Source organism: Rattus norvegicus, chromosome 2 (assembly GCF_036323735.1).
Source record: "Rattus norvegicus strain BN/NHsdMcwi chromosome 2, GRCr8, whole genome shotgun sequence".
Lineage (NCBI taxonomy): Eukaryota > Metazoa > Chordata > Mammalia > Rodentia > Muridae > Rattus > Rattus norvegicus.
Window position 1 is genome coordinate 15,073,117 of NC_086020.1, and position 10,468 is coordinate 15,083,584.

At 35.3% G+C, this 10,468-nt stretch overlaps 1 long non-coding RNA gene across 1 annotated transcript in view; it reads left to right on the forward strand.

Moving 5' to 3' along the window:
• The window catches only part of LOC120100657 (uncharacterized), a 44,998-nt gene extending 34,842 nt beyond the window's left edge, over positions 1-10,156 (forward strand). Inside the window, exon 3 of the long non-coding RNA XR_010064031.1 lies at positions 7,165-10,156. This is a non-coding gene — a long non-coding RNA (uncharacterized LOC120100657). The remainder of the gene's footprint in view (positions 1-7,164) is intronic.
• Positions 10,157-10,468: the final 312 nt, after the last annotated feature.

The following is a 10,468-nucleotide window of genomic DNA, read 5'->3' on the forward strand; positions in this document are numbered from 1 at the left end:
AATTAGCAAAAATCTGGAAGAAGCTGAGGAGGAGGGCAAACCTGTAGGAGAACCAGCAGTCACAATTAATCTCGATCCCCAAGATATCTCAGACACTGGACCACCAAACAGGCAGCAAACAACAGCTGATATGTGTGAGAAAAAAAGAGCATAAGTAAAATTAAAAAAAAAAGAATATTTAAAAAAGATCTTGATCAAAGTAAAAGGTATTGACCAAGGAAGAAATAACTCAAATTCTGTCAGGAAACTCAAGATCATGATAAAAATATGACATGGTTGTATCTCCCCACTCCCAGAGGAGTGTTCATCCCCTTTTGTGGGCTTCATTAAATAAGTATCCGGGGCTCAGAGAAATGTTAGAGTGGAAGAGAACCCTATAAAAATATTAGTGTTGAGTCATCAATAAAAGAGCAATTGAAATCACGAGAGCAGCACACATCTGTGACTAGAAAATCAGCTCTTCCAATGCAACAATGAATCCCATTGAAGGGTAATTATTAGGCTACGCTACTGCTCTTCAGACGTTATTTGTGATCTAGCTTGATCTGAGACTCTTGGGAAAAAAGAAAGAATTCTCTCTCTCTCTCTCTCTCTCTCTCTCTCTCTCTCTCTCTCTCTCTCATCTTTCCAGGTAATAATTATTTATCCTAAACGTTTAGATACGTGGGCCTCAGAATAGTATTTCTGGGAGCTGAGGTAAAATGTCCGCCACCCCTCCCAACCCTGCTATGTTGTTGAATGTTTTAAATGCTCGCTGATTATTATGGTGAGTTTAGCTTTTGACCTTGAACATTAAATCACTTGCCCTATTTTCCCCATAGACTGTACTAACATACTCTAAAGGAAAGAAGAGATTTTTTTCAGGATTTTACTACAGAAATATCAACATTTTTCATTTTTATATTAATAATCAAGTAGATATCTGTGTCTATCAGCATGTCAATATTCATAGAAATTAATAAGAAAAATAAATATGCTTATCAATATGTGAATTTTGTGGTGTTTTCTTTTTATTTTGTCATGTCCCAACATAATGTTTCAGAATTTAATAAACTATCAACAAAATATGGTCATATACAATTTCCTTTATTTTCCTTTTGACTTTCCTCTCTCCCGTCGAACTATTTTCTTGTCTTGTTTTTATTCTGAAAGTTTACCATGTCAAATCATTGCTGTACATACTAATAAGGTGTGGAGCTACCTGTCAACAGTCACACCTTCAAATTAGAATGCTTTCCCCCTTTACTCATTAGCTATGAACTGCCAATTGCTAGTCTGTAAGGAGTGGGGTTTATAGATAATATCCCCCATCTGTGTAGGAATTTTGGTTTCCTTAATCTAATGTAGGTAACCACAGCTGCTTGAATTCATGAAGTAGGGAGCCATGTCATAGCTGGCAAACCGAATGGCAGAACACTTCCTCCCATTTCACAGGTTTGCATTCTTCCAGCATCCTTTCCTGCCATGTTCTCTGAACCTTGATTGGATACTGGCAAGTGAAAACTGTGTCCCATGTAGGACTGAGCAGTGAATGTCTTATCTCCATGCTTTGACCAATTATACTACTCTGTGTTGACTTCAGACCACTGGAAAAAAAAATTTCTCTGACCAGGTCTGAGAGCAGCCCAGGACTGTGGACATCAACAAAAGTATTTAGCAGGCAATTTGGCAGCCTGACAGTTTAGCAAATATCAAAAGCAGGCTCTGCTCTTGAGTCTATGGCCTCCCAACTCCTGGACATTTTAGCCAAATAGTCTTATAAGGTATGAACTTTTTATGATCTGTTCTGAAAACCTTTTAGAAACTAGTTACCTAAGTAACAGTTATAAAACTATTGGATGATGTGCCATACTAAATCCTCCAACTGAATGTATATAGCTAGGAGTTAGGCATAGTTAAGGAACATTCTCTTAGTTTGCTTGGTGCTGTGATATGACATTGGTCACATGTAACTTTGGATGGAAAGGCTTGGTTCATTTAGTTTACAATCCCTACATCACAATCCACCACTAAGTGAAGGCAGGACCCCATATTCAAGCTATGAACCTGGAGGCAGAAACCCAGCAGAGATCACAGAACAATGCTGCTGTCTGGATGGCTCCAAGCTCTTGTTCATCTACCTTTCTTACATAGACCGGGCCTACATTCCTAGAGATGACACTGCACAGTTGATTGGGCCTTTCTATATCAAAGTCACATAGGCCTCACCACAGGCCAATATGATCAAACTATTTTTTTAACTGGGTTCCCTCTTCTGAGATGAATCTGGGTTGGATCAAGTTGACAGGTACAGCTAACTCTGACAATAACTATGTTGAGTTCCATCATAGATACATCTATAGCCTACTGTAGGATTTAGTCCCATGTCCTAGAAATCTAATGTACACTGTGACAAGTATAGTTTAAGGATACTGTATTGCATAGATGAAATTTTCTAAAACAGGTAGAAGTAAAAAGAAAAGAAAAAGATAAATCATACGATAAAAATATTACTAACCTCACTGTAAAATCATTCCTCAATGCTTACCAAATCCTCATCTCATACACCATAATTACATACAATTTTATGTATCATGTTTGTCCCATAAAACTGAAAGTGTATTTTAAAAATTTTATCACTGAGCTAGAGTTAAGCACAAATCTGTTGAGTTTGATATGGCTAAATGTTCTACTTCCCATTATTTACAGAAGGACTTACAACTTTGTGTAATGAACTAGACTTAATGGCTTAGAGACGTCTATTTCTCAACAGTTGGTTTAGCTGTAACTATTTTATCAATTTGCATTCGTTCTCATGCTATTTACAATTCGGGAGAGCAGCTGTGCTAAAGCTGAGGCCCTCTCTCAGCCTGTGAGGTCACTAACTCTAAATAGTTCAAAGGGACTCTGGGCCCTCCAGTTGTGGCACTTCACCTGCTGTACACTTCAGGACAGCTCCCAACCTCAGCTTGTAGAACTCTTTTCATGTTTGTTTTCCTGATATCTTCTTTCCTCTTTTTTAAAATGAATATGTTTCTTATTTTTTCCTGATATTTCCATCTCACTTAATTTGTCAATAATTAAGCCTTGTGTTTTGTGTTCTAAAATGCTATCATTATTTTTATAATACTTGTTTAATGTTTCAATGCCTTGTTCCTACCTGGAAAGCTCATTGACTGAAGGGAGACCCCCTATTGTGTCTATAGACACATTATTGTCAATATGTGAGATTTCTAAGTTTGATCTTTCTGAGTGAGGGGGTTAAATAAAGAGAGGTATGGAAAACAATAGCATATGAAGAATAAATAACTATCTTTGAAGGAGTATCAAGCATGGAACCAGTGCTCCCATCTAATGGCCATGATTTTAATATCAATTATGACATGTTATGAAATAAATTGAACACTGTTGATGATCATAGATACATGAGAGACCTCAAACAGAGTAGCTGACCTTTCTTATGGTCTTTGTATTACCAATGAATGATATAGATAAAAAACTATTTATGAGGTACAGTATTTCCTTTATAAAACTTTTTTCTATGAAGAATTGGTGAGCTGAGGTTTATATTTATATATTTATGTCTAATATTAAGTTTTTCACTTAAGCACTTTGTTATAGATTCTGTTCATTTAAATCTAATAATAAATAAAACATTATACTAGCAAAAGTGTTTACTATGAGTTTACACAAGCCGACTTCAGATATAATTTGGTTTTGAAAAATGAACAAGATGTGAAAGCAGCCTGTCATATATATATGGCTACATTTGGACTTCATTGATTTTCAATTAGGGAGCCTAATTAGTTAGAGTCCGACAAGAGAAGTACTACTGCCATTTCTGAACTATGACTCTTATGAGTAACAAAATGATACACATTAGAGACTGAAACTTGAACTGTTCAAATGGAAAGCCCCAGGTAGTAAATCTATAAAATGCTCAAATATTTTATCTTTTTCTACCCAGAAACTGATGTTTCAACTTAATAAGTCTTCTGGATGATGGCTTCTAAAACCAGATGTAGTCTTCAATATGTGTGTATACATGTGTATGTGTACGTATGTATATGTGTGTCTGTGTACATGTGTGTCTGTGTGTGTACATGTGTGACATTTAACTGGTATATTTTTATATACTGTAATATACATATAATTCCCACATTTCCTCCATCTTCACAACATATATCCTGGTGAAAACATTTTCTATGGCAAAATAAAGCAGTAAAGATCAAGGTCACTGTCTCTTTATGAAAATTTTAATTCATATCGATGTAGCAACTCAGAACATTCTTTTTTAGTTGTTAACTTCTCTCAACCCTGTGTTAATCCCTACACTTCTTTGTGTGTTCTTTCTATTAAACTAATAAGTCTAACTTGGCCTGTTTTAGAAGCCTGTAAAAATTGTATTCAACTTCATGCTTTCTTCAATACTATGTCTAACTATATATTTATCTAGATAGGCATGTGTAGGTAGAATGAATTAGATTTTTGTATACTGAAATATTTTAACATGAAGAAATTTATTGAAATTTCCCCAGTAATGATTATGTGTTTCATTAATTTCCCTTTTATTATTATAATGCTTCTATAAGAACAATTGTATGTACCTGATCCATTGGATTAGAATTTTTATGGAAGACACCGTATAGCTTCCAAAATTATAAAATGTATGTTTTTAGTTTCACTATATGAAATTCAATTTTCTACTTGCACAAAGACTTAAATTATTAAGACTTTCTCAAAATCCCAGTAAGGTTTTTAAAATAATAGCTTTTATTATAGTTAGTAAAACAGTAGTTTCTATTTTTTTAATTTTAATTTTTCTTAATGTAGATGGAAATATTCCATTCACTGTTGAGTATTTCTTTTCTGTGCAACATGTGTTCATATTTTTGTTTCTTGTGCTGGTAGGCTGTTTACAATATCCAGTGATGTTAAGAAGACTTTTATCTATATGTGTTCTGACAACATTCTCCATTTGTGTACATTTTATAGTCTTAATGACTTATTGTGAATTTTCTTGTAATCACAAGAATACAAACCATACTACTTTTTTGATCAACAGAATTTATAAATTGAATGTGAATCAAGAAAATGGTATTTTTACTGTAATTGTTTCATTTAAGAAATCTGTTTACTTCTCAGAACTCATAAACATACCAAATATATCATAATTTTGTTTAAATATTTTGTTTAAAATGATCAGCCTCTAAGACTTTTAACCCATCTGGCATTGATTTTTCTGTATTCTATGATGTCAGGAACATGATCTTCTTCTCCTTTTAATATTTGGAAACATGTAATTGTACTCTTGTTCAAAACACCAACATTCCCATTAGATGTCATGATTCGATATACGGATATGTTTTATTAGGATGCTTTTGGTTGTTTTATTTTCCTGACTGACTGACTGACTGACTGACTTACTTATATGTCTGTACAAGAAAACTTTTGCTCTTGATCAAGAGGATATGCTTAAAGAATAAATAAGGAAGATAGGATGAGGATATGAACTTGTTTTTATCCTAAATCAGAAGGTAACAGTATATTTTCCCCATTGCTGCAGTCTGAGCACTGTTTTATTCAATTTGGTTGGTGTTTGAAAAATATCAGTGCACAGGAAGTAGAAATGAAGGAGAAAATCAAAAGGGGTCACTGCTCCAGAGGGAAAAGACATGCTTCTAGAGATAATCAAATTCATATAATGAATGATGAAGAGAGGTCACTTTAAAACATTTGCATAATAGATTAAATGTGAGGGAGTAAAAAGATTTGACTTCCTTGTTCTAAACACAAGTTTTATACTAGTTGATTTAATCCAGTCCCATACACTTAATACTCATATGTACTATAGCTTTATTAGACATCTTGACACACAGAAGAACAATTTTTCTGAAATGGGCCCTGCTTGAAGAATTCTGTGACTGTATTATTTTTATTCTCTTGCACATCTAAATTAACAACCCCCCCACACACACATGCGCGCGCGCGCGCACACACACACACACAAGAAAATTCTGCTTATATAACAACTTACCAAACTGTTCTGTTTTTGTTTGTTTTTATTTTATTTTGACTTTTTGTTTGGGGTTTTGAAGAGCTTCTCAAAGTCACTCTGTAAAACAGACTAGGCTTGAACTTAGATCACCTGCTTCTGTATCCCATGTGCTTGAAATAGTGACACCAACAATTACGTGTGTGTGTGTGTGTGTGTGTGTGTGTGTAATATGTGTTATATATATGTTACACGTATTATATATATATATATATTTGATATATACTGATTATCTGAAATATACTAAAGTACTAAAGTACTAAACATACTACAGTACATTCTTCTCTTGAGTGTACACTGATAACTTGCCATTAGTGACTCGCTATTCACTATCTTCTAATTTAAAAACTAATGAAATGATTTTAATCTTATTTTTTTACTTTCACAAAGAACTTGAGAAAGTTAAAGTAAGTAGAGGTGAAATTGTCAATTTTTCTATTTTTATTTTTAGCATTACTATACATAGGCCTTCTTGAGAAATTAGTTTTATTTATTTTAAAATGAAATGCTGTTAGTTTTATATTTATTTTATTTACCACAGATATGTTTTATATATGTGTATGTGTGTGTGCGTGTGTGTGTGTGTGTGTGTGTGTGTGTGTGTAGGTGTATGTGTGTGTTGAGTTTCATATGCTGCTTGTGAACTTCTTAAACTAAGTTGGTAACTAAATTTCAAATTTCATTCTGCAATTGATACTGAAAGTAGTAGATTGTTTCTTTCTTTGTTTTGAGTACTTTTGCTGTCATCACTGCATCCCATTTATTTATTTTGAGACTAAGTATTTTCTTATTATCAGAATAAAGTGATCCTTGACTCATGTGTTGTTAAATGTATAATTTAAATTATTGATTTCTAACTATACAGAAATTTGAACAATTTAGTGGCTACCTGATTTTCTATAAAGAAAAAGTTATCTATGTGGAATTGAGAGCTAAGAATTTTAGATGTTTGAATAAATGAATGTATTTAAAAACAATATGCTTATCTATAAGGGTAGGACCACAGTTCTCTACATGTACTCTAATGTGGTATTTTATTTATTTAATAATTTTGTTTTGTGTTTTTACTGAAAATTAAATTATCATACAATATATTCTGATCACAACTTCCCTTGCCCATCTCTTCACAGATTCTTCCTACATTCCAACCCAACCAATTCCCTGCCTTCTTTATAAACAGGCTAAGAAAGAAATTAAGGAAATGACACCCTTCACAATAGTCCCAAATAACATAAAATATCTTGGTGTGACTTTAACCAAGCAAGTGAAAGATATGTATGACAAGAACTTCAAGTCTCTGAAGAAAGAAATTGAAGATCTCAGAAAATGGAAAGATCTTCCATGTTCATGGATTGGCAGGATTAATATAGTAAAGATGGCCATTTCACCAAAAGCGATCTACAGATTCAATGCAATCCCCATCAAAATTCCTACTCAATTCTTTATAGAGATAGAAAGAGCAATTTGCAAATTCATTTGGAATAACAAAACCCCAGGATAGTGAAAACTATACTCAACAATAGAAGAACTTCTGGGTGAATCACCATACCAGACTTCAAGCAGTATTACAGAGCAATAGTCATAAAAACTGTATGGTATTGGTACAGAGACAGGCAGATAGATCACTGGAACAAAATTGAAGAGGCAGAAACGAACCCACACACCTATGGTCACTTGATTTTTGACAAAGGAGCTAAAGATAGGATTTTCAACACCCAATGGAAGAAAGATAGCATTTTCAACAAATGGTGCTGGTTCAACTGGAGGTTAGCATGTAGAAGAATGATCCATTCTTATCACCATGTACAAAGCTTAAGTTCAAGTGGATCAAGGACCTCCACATCAACCCAGATACACTCAAACTAATAGAAGAAAAAGTGGGGAAGAGACTCGAACACATGGGCACTGGGGGAAATTTCCTGAATAAAACACCAACAGCTCATGCTCTAAGATCCAGAATCGACAAATGGAATCTCATAAAACTGCAAAGCTTCTGTAAGGCAAAGGACACTGTCATTAGGACAAAACGACAACCAACAGATTGGGAAAAGATCATTACCAATCCTACATCTGATAGAGGCCTTATATCCAAAATATACAAAGAACTCAAGAAGTTAGACTCCAGAGAGCCAAATAACCCTATTTAAAAATGGGGTACGGAGCTAAACAAAACACTCTCAGCTGAGGATTATCGAATGACCAAAAAGCACCTAAAGAAATGTTCACCATCTTTAGTCATCAGGGAAATGCAAATCAAAACAACCCTAATATTCCACCTCACACCAGTCAGAATGGCTAAGATCAAGAACTAAGGTGACAGCAGATGCTGGCAAGGATTTGGAGAAAGAGGACCACTCCTCCATTTTTGGTGGGATTGCAAACTGGTACAACAACTCTGGAAATCAGTCTGGTGGTTCCTCAGAAAATTGGACATTCTACTACCTGAGGACCCAGCTATACCTCTCTTGAGCATGTACCCAAAAGATGCTTCAACATACAACAAAGGCACATGCTCCACTATGTTCATAGCAGCCTTATTTACAATAGCCAGAAGCTGGAAAGAACCCAGATGTCCTTCAACAGAGGAATGTATACAGAACATATGGTATATCTACACAATGGAGGACTACTCAGCTATCAAAAACAATGACTTCATGAAATTCATAGGCAAATGGAATGAACTAGAATATATCATGCTGAGTGAGGTTACTCAATCACAGAAAAACACACTTGGTATGCATTCGTTGATAAGTGGATATTAGCCAAAAAACTCGAATTGCCCAATATGCAATCCACAGAACACAGGAAGCTCAAGAAGGATAACCAAAATGCATATGGTCTCACTCCTTCTTAAAAGGGGAAAAAATCCATAGGAGGGAATATGGAAGCAAAATTTAGAGCAGCAACTCAAGGAATGGCCATTCAGAGCCTGACCCACATGTGGTCCATATATATACAGCCACCAAAACTAGATAAGATTGATGAAGCATGCTGAAAGGGACTGGATAAAAATCTCTTCTGAGAGACACATCCAGAGAATATCCAATACAGAGGTCAATGCTAGCAGCAAACTACTGAACTGAGAATAGGACCACCTTGGGGAGAATTAGAGGAAGTATTGAAAGAGCTGAAGGAGTTTGCAACCCCATAAGAACAACAATGCCAACCAACCAGAGCTCCCAGGGACTAAACCACTACCCAAAAATATACATGGACAGAGGATGCATATGTAGCAGAGGATGCACCAGTGGAAGGAGAAGCTCTTGGTCCTGCCAAAGTTGGACCTCCAGTGCAGGGGTATATGGGGGGGCAGTAAGGGGGATGTATAGGGGAATACCTGTATGGGGAGGGGGAACGGAGGGAATGGGGGCTTATGGAAAGGAAACCAGGAAGGGGAATAACATTTGAAATGTAAGTAAAGAAATATATCTAATAAAAAAATTAAAAAAGAAACAAACAGGCAAATAAAAATAAGTATAAAAAAGACTGAAAAGTTATCACCTACACACATACATATAAAACTCATAAAAACACAGGAGCAGCCACAAACCTCATGCAATCAAAACACCAAAGAGGTAAAGAAAAAAAAAAAAAAGCAACTGAACAAGTTATAGAGATGGCATTTAATTCATGTATGTAGATCATCTACTGCCTGGTATGGAGCCTACACTTAAGTGTGGGTTGAATATTAAGTGAGATTTCTTTGGCAAAAACAAAAAACATAAACAAAGCAAAATTCTTGTCTTCACTTTCTTTTGAACATTTGTCAACTAGAGATATTTATTTGTTTTATGAAATGTGAGATCATGATCCTCATACCTCTCCTAATTTTCAGACACCATCTACCCTTGACCTTTGTTGGCCCTGTGCATGGTGTCCCAGTCTCTTTGAGTTTATATTGCATCAATCTTATTTTGCCTAGAAGACACAGTTTCCTTGCAGTCATCCATTCCCTGCTCCTTACTTTTAAGATCTTTCTGTCTCCTCTTCTTCCTAATTGCCTGAGCCCTGGAGTGAGAGGTGTCGTGAAGACATATCTTTTAGAACTGGGTGTTCCAAAGTCTATTATTCTCTGAACAGTTTCTGTTTGTGGATCTCTACATTAGTTCCTGTCTACTGTAGGAGAAAGCTTTTATGATGAGGACTGGAGAGAGGAGAGAGAGAGAGAGAGAGAGAGAGAGAGAGAGAGAGAGAGAGAGAGAGAGAGAGAGAGAGCAGGATGTCATTAAGAATAATTTTATTGGTACATTCCTCTAACAGAACAATTTTGTCTTCTGTTAGGCTCATGACCTATCTACTCTTAAGATCTCAGGTACCTGAGCTGTGTATGAGTGAGTCCCATCTTGTGGAGAGGGCCTTAAATTGAATCAGATAGTGTCTGGTACTTCTACAATGTTTATGCCATTACAACACCAGTGTGTCAGGCAGGCAAGG